Below are 12,554 nucleotides of genomic sequence, written 5' to 3'. Positions count from 1 at the left end.
CTTTATCTTCTGTACCTTTTTCCCCTTTAGTCAGGAGAAATATTAGAAGTCTTAAAACAATCAAAAGTCATCAAACAATACTTCGTGTTGAATGGGTGTAAGAAACAGGTAAAGGAAGTCGAATCAGTCCCAGTTTTGTTCTGTTTTGTTTTTGTTGTTGTTACTTTTCCTTTTTTTTAAAGTATGAAAGCTCAATAATTAAGATGTAGATTTTTTAAGCTTTACAAAACAATAAAACAAAACAAATACTCCTTTGCAGTCCATAAAAATTGACAGAAAAGCACCTGGCCAGAAAGGCAGAACGATACTCAGGTCCCTATCTTCACCTCACACCCCAATGTGGTTTCCACGGGACAGGAGCCAGTGAGCAGGGCAGTGTTGGGGGCCCTCCTGCTCCTAGAGTTGTCCACTGTCCCCAACAGGCCCAACCCCAGGCAACTCCCAAACACACTAGGAATCAGATTTCTAGTTTTTCTTCTATCGCTCACACAACAGAGTTCATAAATGTTTAGTTTTAACGTATCTTATACCAATGTAATAAAAAAAGGCAAGAGAGGGGAGGGATGGCAGTATTTTTGTTTTTGTTTTTAAATAATTTTTATTGTGACCAAAGTGAATTACGAATCTTTCACAGTAATATTTAAGGTACATAACATAGTAACAGTAAATCAGGGTCATTCCCACCACCAGCGTTGTCCCCCCTCAACCCCTGTTCCAGCATGCATCCCATATCTCCCTCATTTGCCCCCTGGACTGCTAATGTAACTGCTTCCCTCTGTATATAGCTTATTGTAGATTGGGTATTGATTATGTTGTCATTGACTTTAGGTTTTGTGTTTAAGTCTGATCATTTTGTCTTTCCACTCAATGTTCATACTACTGTTTGGTCCTGGTACCTTCTTTACTCCACCCCACCCCCACCCCTCAGTTCATGAGGCAGAATAAGATGATTCAAGTTGTGTGGTTCTGTTGGAAAAAAAGAAAAAAATGGGAGGAATTCATTTAGAGGTTATAAATATCAATTTAAAAGAAAAAAGGAATGAGAGAGCACAGCTGTAAGGCGTTTGCCTTGCATGCAGCTGACCCAAGACAGATGATGGTTCGAATCCCAGTATCTCATATGGTTCCCCATGCCTGCCAGGAGTGATTTCTGAATGCAGAGCCATGAGTAACCCCTAAGCATCACTGGGTGTGACCCCCAAAAAAAGAAGAAAGGGGAAAAAGAAGGAAAAAACCAGCAACTACAAAAATGTAGCCAGCTACTAAAAACAACCACCATCATATAATAACCACTAGCACAAAAAATTTTTTTAAATATAAAAATAATAAAGAAGAAGAGAGAGAAAAAATAGAAAAGAGAAGAAAAAGAAAAAGAATCAAATAAAAAGGAAAAGAAAAAAAAAACAAAGGAAGGAGGGCTGGTATGGCAATGTTTTATGCTTTTTTTTTTTTTTTTTTTGTATAGGCACAGTAAGTATTGGGGAAATTAGAAAGGGAATTTCCTTGGCCTAAGAGATACAGGGTTTCTCCACCTTTGAAGCATACTGGCATAGGAACAATTACAGTTTCCAGACATGCTCATTTTCCCACCCAAAGGTGCCAGGAAACCTTCCACTCAGTTGTGGATGATAATATCATGCCTCTGTGGCTAGAGATCTTGACATTTGCATAGGTCATAGGACAAAGGCTAAGATAGAGTCTTCTTTAAGGTTCCAGAAGTTCTGTTCCATCACTGTTGTTGTAATCAGTCTTCTCTAATTAGTGGTCTTGGTTTTTGCTCAGATCCTAGGACAAAGCCTAAGATGATGTCTTTCATTATGGTTCCAGAAGTTCTGCTCAGTCACAGTTGTCAGAGTCAGACCTCTGGAATTAGAGATCTTGGTTTTTGTACAAATCCTAGGCTGAAGCCTTATGCCTAAAAAAGGGCCAGGGAGGGACTAGAAGCTAGGCAAAGGAAAAACACAATGTCTCTAAGGAACCTGCAAGTTTCCATAGTGTGGTGGCAAATAGACCTCAGAGACAAGAGAACATTCAGGCTTTTTTCAGGAGAGATGGTGCTGTGCATCTGTGAGCAAGTTGGTACAGTGACCTGTGGGGTGGTGAGGGTGAGGGAGGCTAGCAAAACACAAGTTCCTAAGAAAGGACTCTAATGAGTGCATGTGTCCCATTACTGCTTTCTCTTCAGAGCCTCCACCAGTTCGTTCTTGAGAGCTTCTTGTTTGATTTGTCTGCAAATGCCTGTGCAGACCTCAGCCCATTGATGATATCCTTGTCTTTCCCAAGTAGATCTCATTCAGCGTACTCCTGATTTTATTCTTCAGGTCCTCTACCAGGTGCCCAATATTGACTACTTGGGAAGAGTGATTCACAGTTTCATTCCTTCTCCATCTGTCTGGTCAGGCTGCCACCAGGGTTCTTGGTGGTCCTGCCAGATTTGCTGGTTGCAGCCACAGCATCACTATTGTCAGTTTGTAGTGGGCAGCATGACCACTCAATATCTCCTGCACTTCCACCAAGCGAATGGAATCTCAGCCGCCTTTGATCTTCTTTTTTAAGGTTTTTGTTTTTGTTTTTGGGCCACACTTGCTGACACTCAGTGTTTACTCCTGGCTACATACTCAGAAATCGCTCCTGACTTGGGTGACCATATGGAATGCCAGGGATCAAACCAAGGTCTGTCCTAGGTCAGTCGTGTGCAAGGCAAACACCCTAAGGCTGTGCTATCTATCACTCCGGCCAAGCCTTGATCATCTTTGATCCATCTCCAGCCTTCTTTAAGAGGATCATTCCTGCAAAATACGGTCTTAAGACTGGTCAAAAGCATTGTTGGCTTCCACCTCCAGCTTTCTCAGACATGCTGAAAGCATTGACCCATCTTCCAGAGGGTCGTACTTGTTACTCCACAGTGTCCCCATCTCTGTTGTAGTAGATCAAAAGGTAATCTTTTCCCACGACCTTGTCTGGCTATTTCAGTAGTTGGTCAACAGAAGGTAGAAAATCTTTATATAGGCTGGGGACCAGGTCTATCAAGTCTCTGAGGTTTTTCTCAATTTGCTGAGAAATCAGACACCTCATTAAGTTCAAGGCACAGTTCAGCTGCTGGTCACTCATGGTGGCAATGGTGGAGGTGGTCCCATCCCCAGTGTCTGTGACTCTCGCCCCACCCACCAACAGTAGGTTCCCGTGCTTGCATTTCCCTGGGTGCCCAGGTCTATAATTCTATTTCTAGGCAGAAACTTGACTAATGCATGTGTATTGGAATATAACTTTTTTGCAAAATCTTCAACTTATTCTCTATAAAATATATTAAAACAAGCTAAAATAAAATAAGACAACATTTAGTTAAATCACAGATCTTATCATTAATAATGATTGACAAACATAAATCAATATTAGAAGATCTGCAGGTATTTTATGTTCAACTATAGCAGATATGTTATATTTTCATAGTTATTTGAGTTTGAAATAACCTATGAGGTCTTCTGTTACTATTTTAAAGTAATTTCTCTCTATCTACAATAAGCAAGTACTACTAAGATTATTCAGGCATAGAAAAACACTAAGCAAAAATTGTAAATAAATTATGCAGCCTTGGCCCTTCTAGACATGATATGAAAATAGAAAAATGTACAGAAAATTAAGAAAACCAGCATCTTTGTTTATTTGAGAACACAATGTGTGAATTTACCCTTTGCAAGATGGGAAAGTGCTGTGTTAGTATTGAGTTAGAGTATTAAATCTACTTTAAGAGCTTATAAAATATTTCAAGAATTTAAATTAGTCCCATTAGTCACATCCATCTTTTTAAGCTGTCACTTCAAGTCACCCATGCACCACTATCAATTTTATTATTTATTAATACATAGTATTACAAGACAAATTAGAACAATGTCATGAAACAAGTAATAAATAAGAGAACTACTTAGGTCTGTCTAATAGATAAAATAATAGAATACAGTAGGGTACATAATAGCTAAAGATTGTGTTTGCCAGCAGAAAGAGTAATTCTTTAAACATTATTAAGGTTGACACCTAAGTAAAGTAAAATAGTTATATAATGAACAATGCAATAAAGATTTGCAATGAGCTAAGAAATTCATATTACTCATGAGTATCAATCACCACTTGCCCTTAAATCATTTTTACTTGGCAACTCACAATTTTTATGAATTTTGCAAATCTAATCCACTATTTTCAAACCTATGATACATTTTGCTCATTACAGAAGATCTAATATAGTTCACAAAGGAATACAATCCACTTAGTAGTAACTCCCTGCCCAATCAGTACCTATTTTATTGTCGAGACATGCAGAATGCATGTCTCATTTATTAAGAAAGCATGCACCAAACATGACTTTTGGCTTTCCTGGTGCAGTGCCTAATTTTTCTTCCAAGAAATATCTGCCAGAAGGCCCATTGGAGAAGTCAATCTTTGATCCTTGTCTGGATTACTGGCTATATTTCTGACACGACTGTGATATTACATTTTCTCTTTTCCTTTTATTTGATTTTTGTCTCCTTTTCTACTACAGAAATTCGGCCTTAGCTATACTGTAGAAATTTCAGTACCAAAGAAAGCCTGCCAAAAGCACCCCGCTGGCTAGTTTATTTGTGACTCTTACTCCAAGTAAAACCTGGCGCCAGCAGCTTGTTTTTCTGAGTCTACCTCCATAGTAGTAAACAATTATTTCCATCCCCCCAAAAAAATTCATTTTCCAGCCACTGCAAATACATTTCTTCCAAAACCTGTCTCTCTCTTCCTGTTTCTCTCTCTCTCTCTCTCTCTCTCTCTCTCTCTCTCTCTCTCTCTCTCTCTCTCTCCTCTCTCTCTCTCTCTCTCTCTCTCTCTCTCTCTCTCTCTCTCCTCTCTCTCTCTCTCTCTTCTCTCCTCTCTCCTCTCTCTCTCTCTCTCTCTCTCTCTCTCTCTCTCCTCTCTCCACTCCTCTCTCCTCTCTCATCCTCTCTCTCTCCTCTTCTCTCTCTCTCTCTCTCTCTCTCTCCTCTCTCTCTCTCTCTCTCTCTCCATCTCTCTCTCTCTCTCTCTCTCTCTCTCTCTCTGTGTGTGTGGTTTTTGGGTCACACCCGGCAGTGCTCATGGGTTATTCCTGGCTCCAGGCTCAGAAATTGCTCCTGGCAGGCACGGGGGACCATATGGGATGCCGGGTTTCTAACCGATGACCTCCTGCATGAAAGGCAAACGCCTAACCTCCATGCTATCTCTCCGGCCCCTCTCTCCTGTTTCTTAAAAACCTGTTTTTTGCTTACCCAAAAACATCTTCAGCTCATGTTTCACATTACCTTTAGCAGGGCTCTTTCTCACTTACATCAGGTAGTTATTTGATATGTAGATTCGAGGGTCAGGTACCATTGTGTTGTCCCTCCTAATGATTCTCTGCTCTTTGTTTTCCCTGAAGACACCTTGCATACCAGAGTTTGTGCTTAAAATGTCATCAGCTGAACAGTAAAATTTGTCTCTTGTCTCATGGACGTGGGTCCCCATATAATGCATTTTGTATGGTCTCAATTTATTTCATATTTCATATTCGTCCGCCTCGTGTATCCACTTTCTTCCAGTGAGGATTATCTGACCCACTAAGTTTTTGCTTAGGGATGCAAGTCGTCTGTAGCACTTTATGTCAAGCTGACCCACGTCCTGTTCTAAACCAAACTTTCACTGGCTCTGACATTATTCTTGTGATGGTAACTTCTGTATGTCAATTTAGCTATGTTATAAACACTAAAGGTTTTTGTTTTGAGGGAAAGGGTATTTTGTTGGGGGGGGGGCACACTCAGTGACGGTCTGGGGTTATTCCTGGCTATGCACTCAGAAATCATTCCTGGCTTGGGGAACCATATGGGATGCCAGGGGATCAAACTGCAGTCCATCCTAGGTAGCACACCCTACCATTTGTGTCACTGCTCCGGCCTCAGGAAAGGGTATTTTTGACCACATCCAGCGATGCTTGGTGCTCAGGATTTGTTCCTGGTGGTGGTCAATGTATCACGTGTTCATCACATTTAGAACTCTCCCATGTAAATTGTGTGCCCCAAATTCATATTTCCAGTCCTTCCAATATTAAATTTTTTGTCAGACAAAACTGACATCAAAAAATAGAAATAATACAATCACAAATAATTCTGGAGATAGTTAAAATGTAGATATTGCAAGAAAGAAATTTTCTCTAGGGTTAAATCTAGTAAAAGAGGTTTGTGAAGGAGAAAATTTAAAGAAAATGTACTTTGTCAAGGAGAATTAAAGCAATGAAATAAAAGTGCCATGGAAGAGAAAGGATGCTTAATATACTCAAATAGACCCCATATGAATATAACAAATAAAAGAGCAGAAGGTGTAGTTTTGGTCACACTGAGTACTACTCAAATGCTGCTTCTGGATCTGTGCTTTAGAGTGATCTCAAGTGGTGCTCAGGGCCACTGCAGTCACATGTATGGTAAGGGCTTTACATCCTGTACTCTCTCCCTGCCCACAGAGAACAAGTATTTTAAATTCAAGACAAAGGATGGGATATCATGTGTTAAGGAACAAAGCAAAGAATTGAATAAAAAAAAAACTTGTCTTCAGAGTAAAATACATAAACAGAAGCTCTATTCTCCTTTGCTATTCCCTGTCCAAACCAAGTCCACTTATTATTAATCTCACCATTTCTCTTACAAATACCTCTGATATTAAGTCCAGAACTCAGGATCTGCCACCCGAAAGACCACCAGGGAGACAGGCAATGATGTAATGTAAGTGAGTTTATTCCAGCATGCTGGGATCCAACATCTCCTAAGAAATGAGGATCCCAAGAATGGCTCACAGGTCAAATTTAAAGGGTACATGGAATTTAGTTTAGGGTTTCCCTGCCTCTGGGTATATTGATCCTTAGTACGTTGAGGTAAGATTGTGTGTAGCTCAAATGTAGCACCAGATAGACAGCTGGGTGGGCTGTGGCCCTCAGACCCAGGGTGCAGTGTCATCTGGCTGTCTGTTCATTGTTGCAGACCCAAAGTGGGGTTGTCATCTGGCTGGCTGTCAGCTGCTGTTTAACCTTATATGGATGTATTTTCTGACATTTACCCCTAAGGTCTGGTTCTAGGAATTGGCTATTCTGGGCCCAGTCTTTACACCTTAAGACCGCAGCCTTTGGTTACACTGAAAAGCCAGGTTTACAGTAGTTAACTTCTTCAAGCAAGCAGAGTACAGAAACCAAAGCAAAAGCACACAATATTCTAAACTCAACATTTATGTTACAGTTAATCCTAAACCTTAGAACCTAACACTCTTTTTCCTTTCTTTGACTTCCTTTGGTTCATCTTTTCTATCTTAATTTTTTTCCCTTGACTACATGACTACTTCCTCCAAGTCATCATGAGTGAATAATAAAATGGGAAAAATAAAGACAACAAGCTTTGAATGAGAGGCACATAAAATGAAGTAAAAAACTGTTATATAACAGCAATGTGCATACAAGGTACTCAGTCATATTTAATGAGATACTAAATAGTCTTCAAACTTTATACTTAATTTATCAGAGATCAACATTTTATTTTATTTTTTGGTAGTCCAAGTTATTATTTTATGGGGCTGGAGTGGTGTGGCTCAGCAGTAAGGCATTTGCCTTGCACTTATCTGACCTAGGATGAACCACTGTTCAATTACCTGGCATGGGTGGTCCCCATGGTGGTTCCTATATTGTCCCCCTAGCCAGGAGCGATTTCTGAGCTCATAGCCAGGAGTAACCCCTGAGTGTCAGAGGGTGTGGCCCAACCCCCCAAGTAAACCAAGTTATTATTTTAGTTGAACATTTTGTGGCATTTATCATTTTAAATTTTACGATTTATATTTATTAAAATTTTTATTATACCAACATAATTTACCAAGTTGTTCATATTGCTATGTTTCAGTCATTAAATGTTCCAACACAAATCTTACTACCAGTGTGACCAATTGACTCTGCTAATGTCCAAAGTTTTCCACCTACCACCTTAGGCTGGGGCCAGCATGGTAGCACAGCAGTAGGGAAATTACCTTGCAAGCAGTTGACCCAGGACGAATGCATTCCATATGCATTCCCATATGCATCCCATATGCATATCCCCGGCATCCCATATGGTCCCCTAAGCTAGGAGCAATGTCTAAGTGCATAGTCAGGAATAACCCCAGAGCACCACTGGGTATGCCGCTCCCCCCCAAAATATTACCACTCTAGCCTGCCCCTTGCAAGCACAAATTTACTTCATGTATTTTTTTGTTACAACATAAAGGCAAATGTAATTATCAAAATTTATATAAATAAAAGTCAGTTTGTACAGCAGCTGTGTCAAAATCAGTGCCTGCTCAACCCAAGGCAGACACTGGCCCAAAAGGCTCCGACAGCAATATGTGACTCATGGGCCCTGATTCTCTAACATAGGTCTCAGGGATAAATTTGGCTACAGACAAAATTAAAAAAAAAAAGTCAGTTTGTAATAATTGATAATCTTACAATGGTATTACTGAAGTCATTGATTATCTAAATATTTACTGGGTTAGTTGAGCCTTCTGTGTTATTTTTTTAGGCTCACTGAGCTCAGTAGTCTTATATTAAACTTTCCCATCAATTTTGCTCTTATACTACTGGGTTAACAGTACTGTGAAATTTGGAAGTGTCACAAGACTGAATGCAGCCTCACAGTTCAGGAATTATATAGCACTGGAATGATTTTGTGACTTGGCGGTTTGATGATACTCAGTTGTGAAACTGTATTGTTTCTTTCAGAGATTGTTGGTTGTGGCCTTGTGTTACAGAAAGGGAAATCTGCCTGTTTCCATTCAAGAAGTCCCCAGAGTTGTCAGCCTGGTTCAAACTACCTGGGAGGCTACTGTAGCATTGTGTGCTTTTCAAGATTAGATATGTCTTAAATTACTTTTCCGAAAAGTTTTTAAAATAAAGTTTTTATTTTAGGCATTAGCACAATACTGTAGATAATAGTTTTCTGCACCACACCACACTCTGCACCAGGGTGTGCTCCCTAAACCACCAACAATTCTGTCCTCCTCCCCAGTAGAATTAGTTCTTGTAGAAATGTTGTTAGGTTCTGTGGCCATTGAGTATTTTTTAATTCCCTTACTATATTTCTTTATATACCACACATAAAAGAAATCATTCTGCAGCTGTGCCTATTCTAACTAACTTCACACAGCATGGTAATCTTCAGATCCATCCAATTAGCAACAACTTAAGTGTCCAAGAACAGGTGAGTCATAAAGAAACTGGAACATTTCTATATTTGGGTGGGTAGACTGCACCCAGAGTGCTCAAAGCCTACTACTCCTGGCTCTGAGGACCATATAGTCTCAGGAGAATTGAACCAAGGCAAGTCAAATTTAATCAAATTCAGGGCAAGCAAATTCAATCACTGACTTCATTTATGGTCATTGAGCACTGCCAGGAGTACTCCCAGAGTACAGGGCCAGTATTAAAACCTGAGTACTGCTGCCAGGTGTGACCTCAAAAGGAAAATAAATAAATAAATAAATAAAAGTTAAGATAAAATTCTTTTATCTTATGTTAATATGTATGTTAAAACTGGGATAAAATTAATCATTCAAACCTTTTGGACAATAATTATTAATTTTAATAAATACTCTGGACATTGATATTATTATCTTAATTAGTATTATACAAATTAATAATCATTAAGTTACAACATTGTTAATTTTCTACATAAGGAGTATTTTTTATATTGACACACATCTTTACTAAGTTCTTTGTTTATTATTACTACTTAAGGTAATCTTTTCTTTTTTTTTTTTTTTGTTTTTTTGTTTTTTGTTTTTTGGGTCACACCCAGCAGCACTCAGGGGTTACTTCTGGCTCTACACTCAGAAATCGCTCCTGGCAGCCTCGGGGACTATGTGGGATGCCGGGATTTGAACCACTGTCCTTCTGAATGCAAGGCAAACACCACCCTACTCCATGCTATCTCTTCGGTTCTTAAGTTAATCTTTTAAACATTTCCCTTATATTCTTTAAGATAATTTTATTCTTCATAGACTTGAGAGTTAAAAATTCTTCAGATTTTATTTAAAAACATAACCATAGTGTGGCCCCAAAACAAAAAAAATACAAAAAACATAACCATCCTTTCAAGACATTTTTTTGGCTGATTTATTATAGATTGCCACTTTCTGTTAGTTTTTGAAGAAAGACAAAAATACCATTGCCATTCTTGGGATGTGGTTTTTGAGCTCCATCCAGCAGTGCTCTAAGACTACTCCTAATTCTGTACTCCAGACTCACTACTATAGAGTTAGGATCTAAAGTTTGATTTAGAATTAATTGTTACCTAGCTTTTCTAAGTATAGACATGACAGGCTCAAGTTTTAAGGAACGAGATTAGGCCCAACAGAACAGTCAGTTTCTGGAACCAGACCATAGGGATACATATCAGAAAATATAGCAATTGATAGATGACCAGGCAACCACACAGGGTCTCACAGAAACTGACTGCCAGACCTGGATCTGAAAGAGTATGATTTCCCTTCACTGAGCCTACAGCCCATCCTAGCTCTTTGTCTAATGCAGCATCTATCCTACAACCAATCCTAGCCATGTGCTGATGCAACTTTGAACTAAAAGCCTATAGTTTTAAAAATCAACTACCCAGAGGTGGAAATCCCCTAAATTCCCTAGGGAAAAAAAGGAGAATGTGAGTCAACTTAAGGCCATCATTTCTTAGCATTTTCCAGCATGTTAGGTAAAAGAAAGCTCCCTTGCATTCTTGAAGTCTGTCTCCTTCAGTCTTTGTGAGATGGGTCTTGCGTCCAAATTTGACAGTAGGTGCTTTGTGGACCATATATGGTGCCAAGGATGAATTGGGGTTTTCTGCAGGCACAATGAATATCTTAATTTCTTATGCTCTAAGTTTGCCCCATTGTTATTTAATACAAGTTCTTGACTGTAAAATAAAATATCCACAAGCTAGTGAGACCACTCCAGGCACCATATTTCTAACTCCTTAAGCGGATGGATCTGATGAAGCAGGGTAGCGGCAGATAAATAATACCAAGCCAGTCAAAAGATCAATCAATTAGTCTGCTTTTTCCTCATGACCTTTCTGCTCCATGGCTTCTCTCTATCATCTCTTCCTTCTGCCATGTGTTTTTCTCTCTAGAGCCCAAAGCCAGACTCCTTTCTCTTTATTATTCAGAACCAAATACACCAGAATGGGGGAAGATCCTGTAATCCAGGTGGGTTTTTATATAATGAAAGAAGAGATTAGAAAAAAAAAGAAAAAAGAAAAAGGAATTTGAGGGAAATCCTTTGTTTAGAGCTCTTTATTAGTATCACCTTACATGTGACCTTTAAAGTTTGAGCCAGTGTAATTTTTGTTCATTTTAATTATTCATCTTTCTCCTATATTGCCTTCAAGTTTTTTTTTAATTTTCTACATTTTCCTATATTATTTTAGGCATTACTTTTTCTCTATTAGTCTGTTCTCAACCCACAGCATCTTTTAATCTAAGGACTCATATCATTGTCAATTTTGGAAACCATCATTATCTTAATATACATGACTTTTCTTTTGTCTCCATCACTTTTTTGGTACCCCAATTCACAATACAGATCAGGCAAAGGGCCTGGGTTGAGGTGTATATGGGGTGCATTTACTGTACCTCCTCTTTCTATAAGTCAGTGTAAAGAATACAGTCTATGGTAAGAATTGGGAGGCCTTTTCTTTTCTTTTTTTTCCTTTATCTCTTTTTTTAACTTTTTTTTTTTTTTTTTTTTTTTTGGTTTTTGGGCCACACCTGGCAGTGCTCAGGGGTTACTCCTGGCTGTCTGCTCAGAAATAGCTCCTGGCAGGCACGGGGGACCATATAGGACAACGGGATTCGAACCAATCAACTTTGGTCCTGGATCGGCTGCTTGCAAGGCAAATGCCACTGTGCTATCTCTCTGGGCCCACTTTTTATGACTTCTACCTGACTGATCTTCTCATTCAATTCTCCTTGTTTCTTAATTTCTACTTTTTATTTTCTGATTTTTTAATGTCTCTGGGCTCTATTCTGAAGTACATGTTTTGAACTCTAATTCCTTAATCATTTATATAGATGTATCTTTTTTCTTATTTAGTGCATCTACTAAATATTCCTATAAATGCTGTTTATTCTTTTTTAGGTATATGATTTTTTATAGTGTTCTGTTGTTCCTTATTATTTAAATTCCCTATTTTATGCTTTAGTGTTTGAATAACCTTATTTTTCTTTCTTTTTTTATTTTATTGTACAGTAGCTTACCTATCAGGCCTTTTCAAATGGACTATTAGTTGATTTTGCCAAACTGTTCTTAGCATGGGTTCTCAATTCATGCTACAGAAAAAGGAGACAATTAAAATAAACATTTCATTTTGACTTTAAAAGTCCCAAAGTATCTGAAGGATAAATCAGATGACAAGGCAAGGGAAGAAAAAAGAAAAACTGAGGAGACAGAGTGGAGATAACCTAAGAGAAGGGTTAAATGCCTCAGCCATTTTGGTGATTTCAAGGTGAGATCACTATGTACAACG

At 38.7% G+C, this 12,554-nt stretch overlaps 2 non-coding genes and 1 pseudogene across 2 annotated transcripts; 1 reads left to right on the top strand and 2 right to left on the bottom strand.

Moving 5' to 3' along the window:
• Window positions 1-2,167: 2,167 nt before the first annotated feature.
• LOC126005830 (F-actin-capping protein subunit beta-like) lies at window positions 2,168-3,111 on the bottom strand (annotated as a pseudogene).
• Window positions 3,112-8,313: 5,202 nt separating this feature from the next.
• On the top strand, window positions 8,314-8,447 carry LOC126007717 (small nucleolar RNA SNORA5). The gene has a single exon (XR_007495210.1). It is a non-coding gene; the product is annotated as a small nucleolar RNA SNORA5 (small nucleolar RNA).
• A 3,139-nt stretch (window positions 8,448-11,586) lies between these two features.
• LOC126007941 (small nucleolar RNA SNORA51) lies at window positions 11,587-11,718 on the bottom strand. Its single transcript, XR_007495408.1, has one exon. It is a non-coding gene; the product is annotated as a small nucleolar RNA SNORA51 (small nucleolar RNA).
• Between the last annotated feature and the right edge of the window lie 836 nt (window positions 11,719-12,554).

The sequence above is a fragment of the Suncus etruscus genome, chromosome 4 (assembly GCF_024139225.1).
Source record: "Suncus etruscus isolate mSunEtr1 chromosome 4, mSunEtr1.pri.cur, whole genome shotgun sequence".
NCBI classification, from domain to species: domain Eukaryota; kingdom Metazoa; phylum Chordata; class Mammalia; order Eulipotyphla; family Soricidae; genus Suncus; species Suncus etruscus.
Note: the sequence above shows the minus strand (reverse complement) of the source record. Positions and strands in the feature narration are given on the sequence as shown.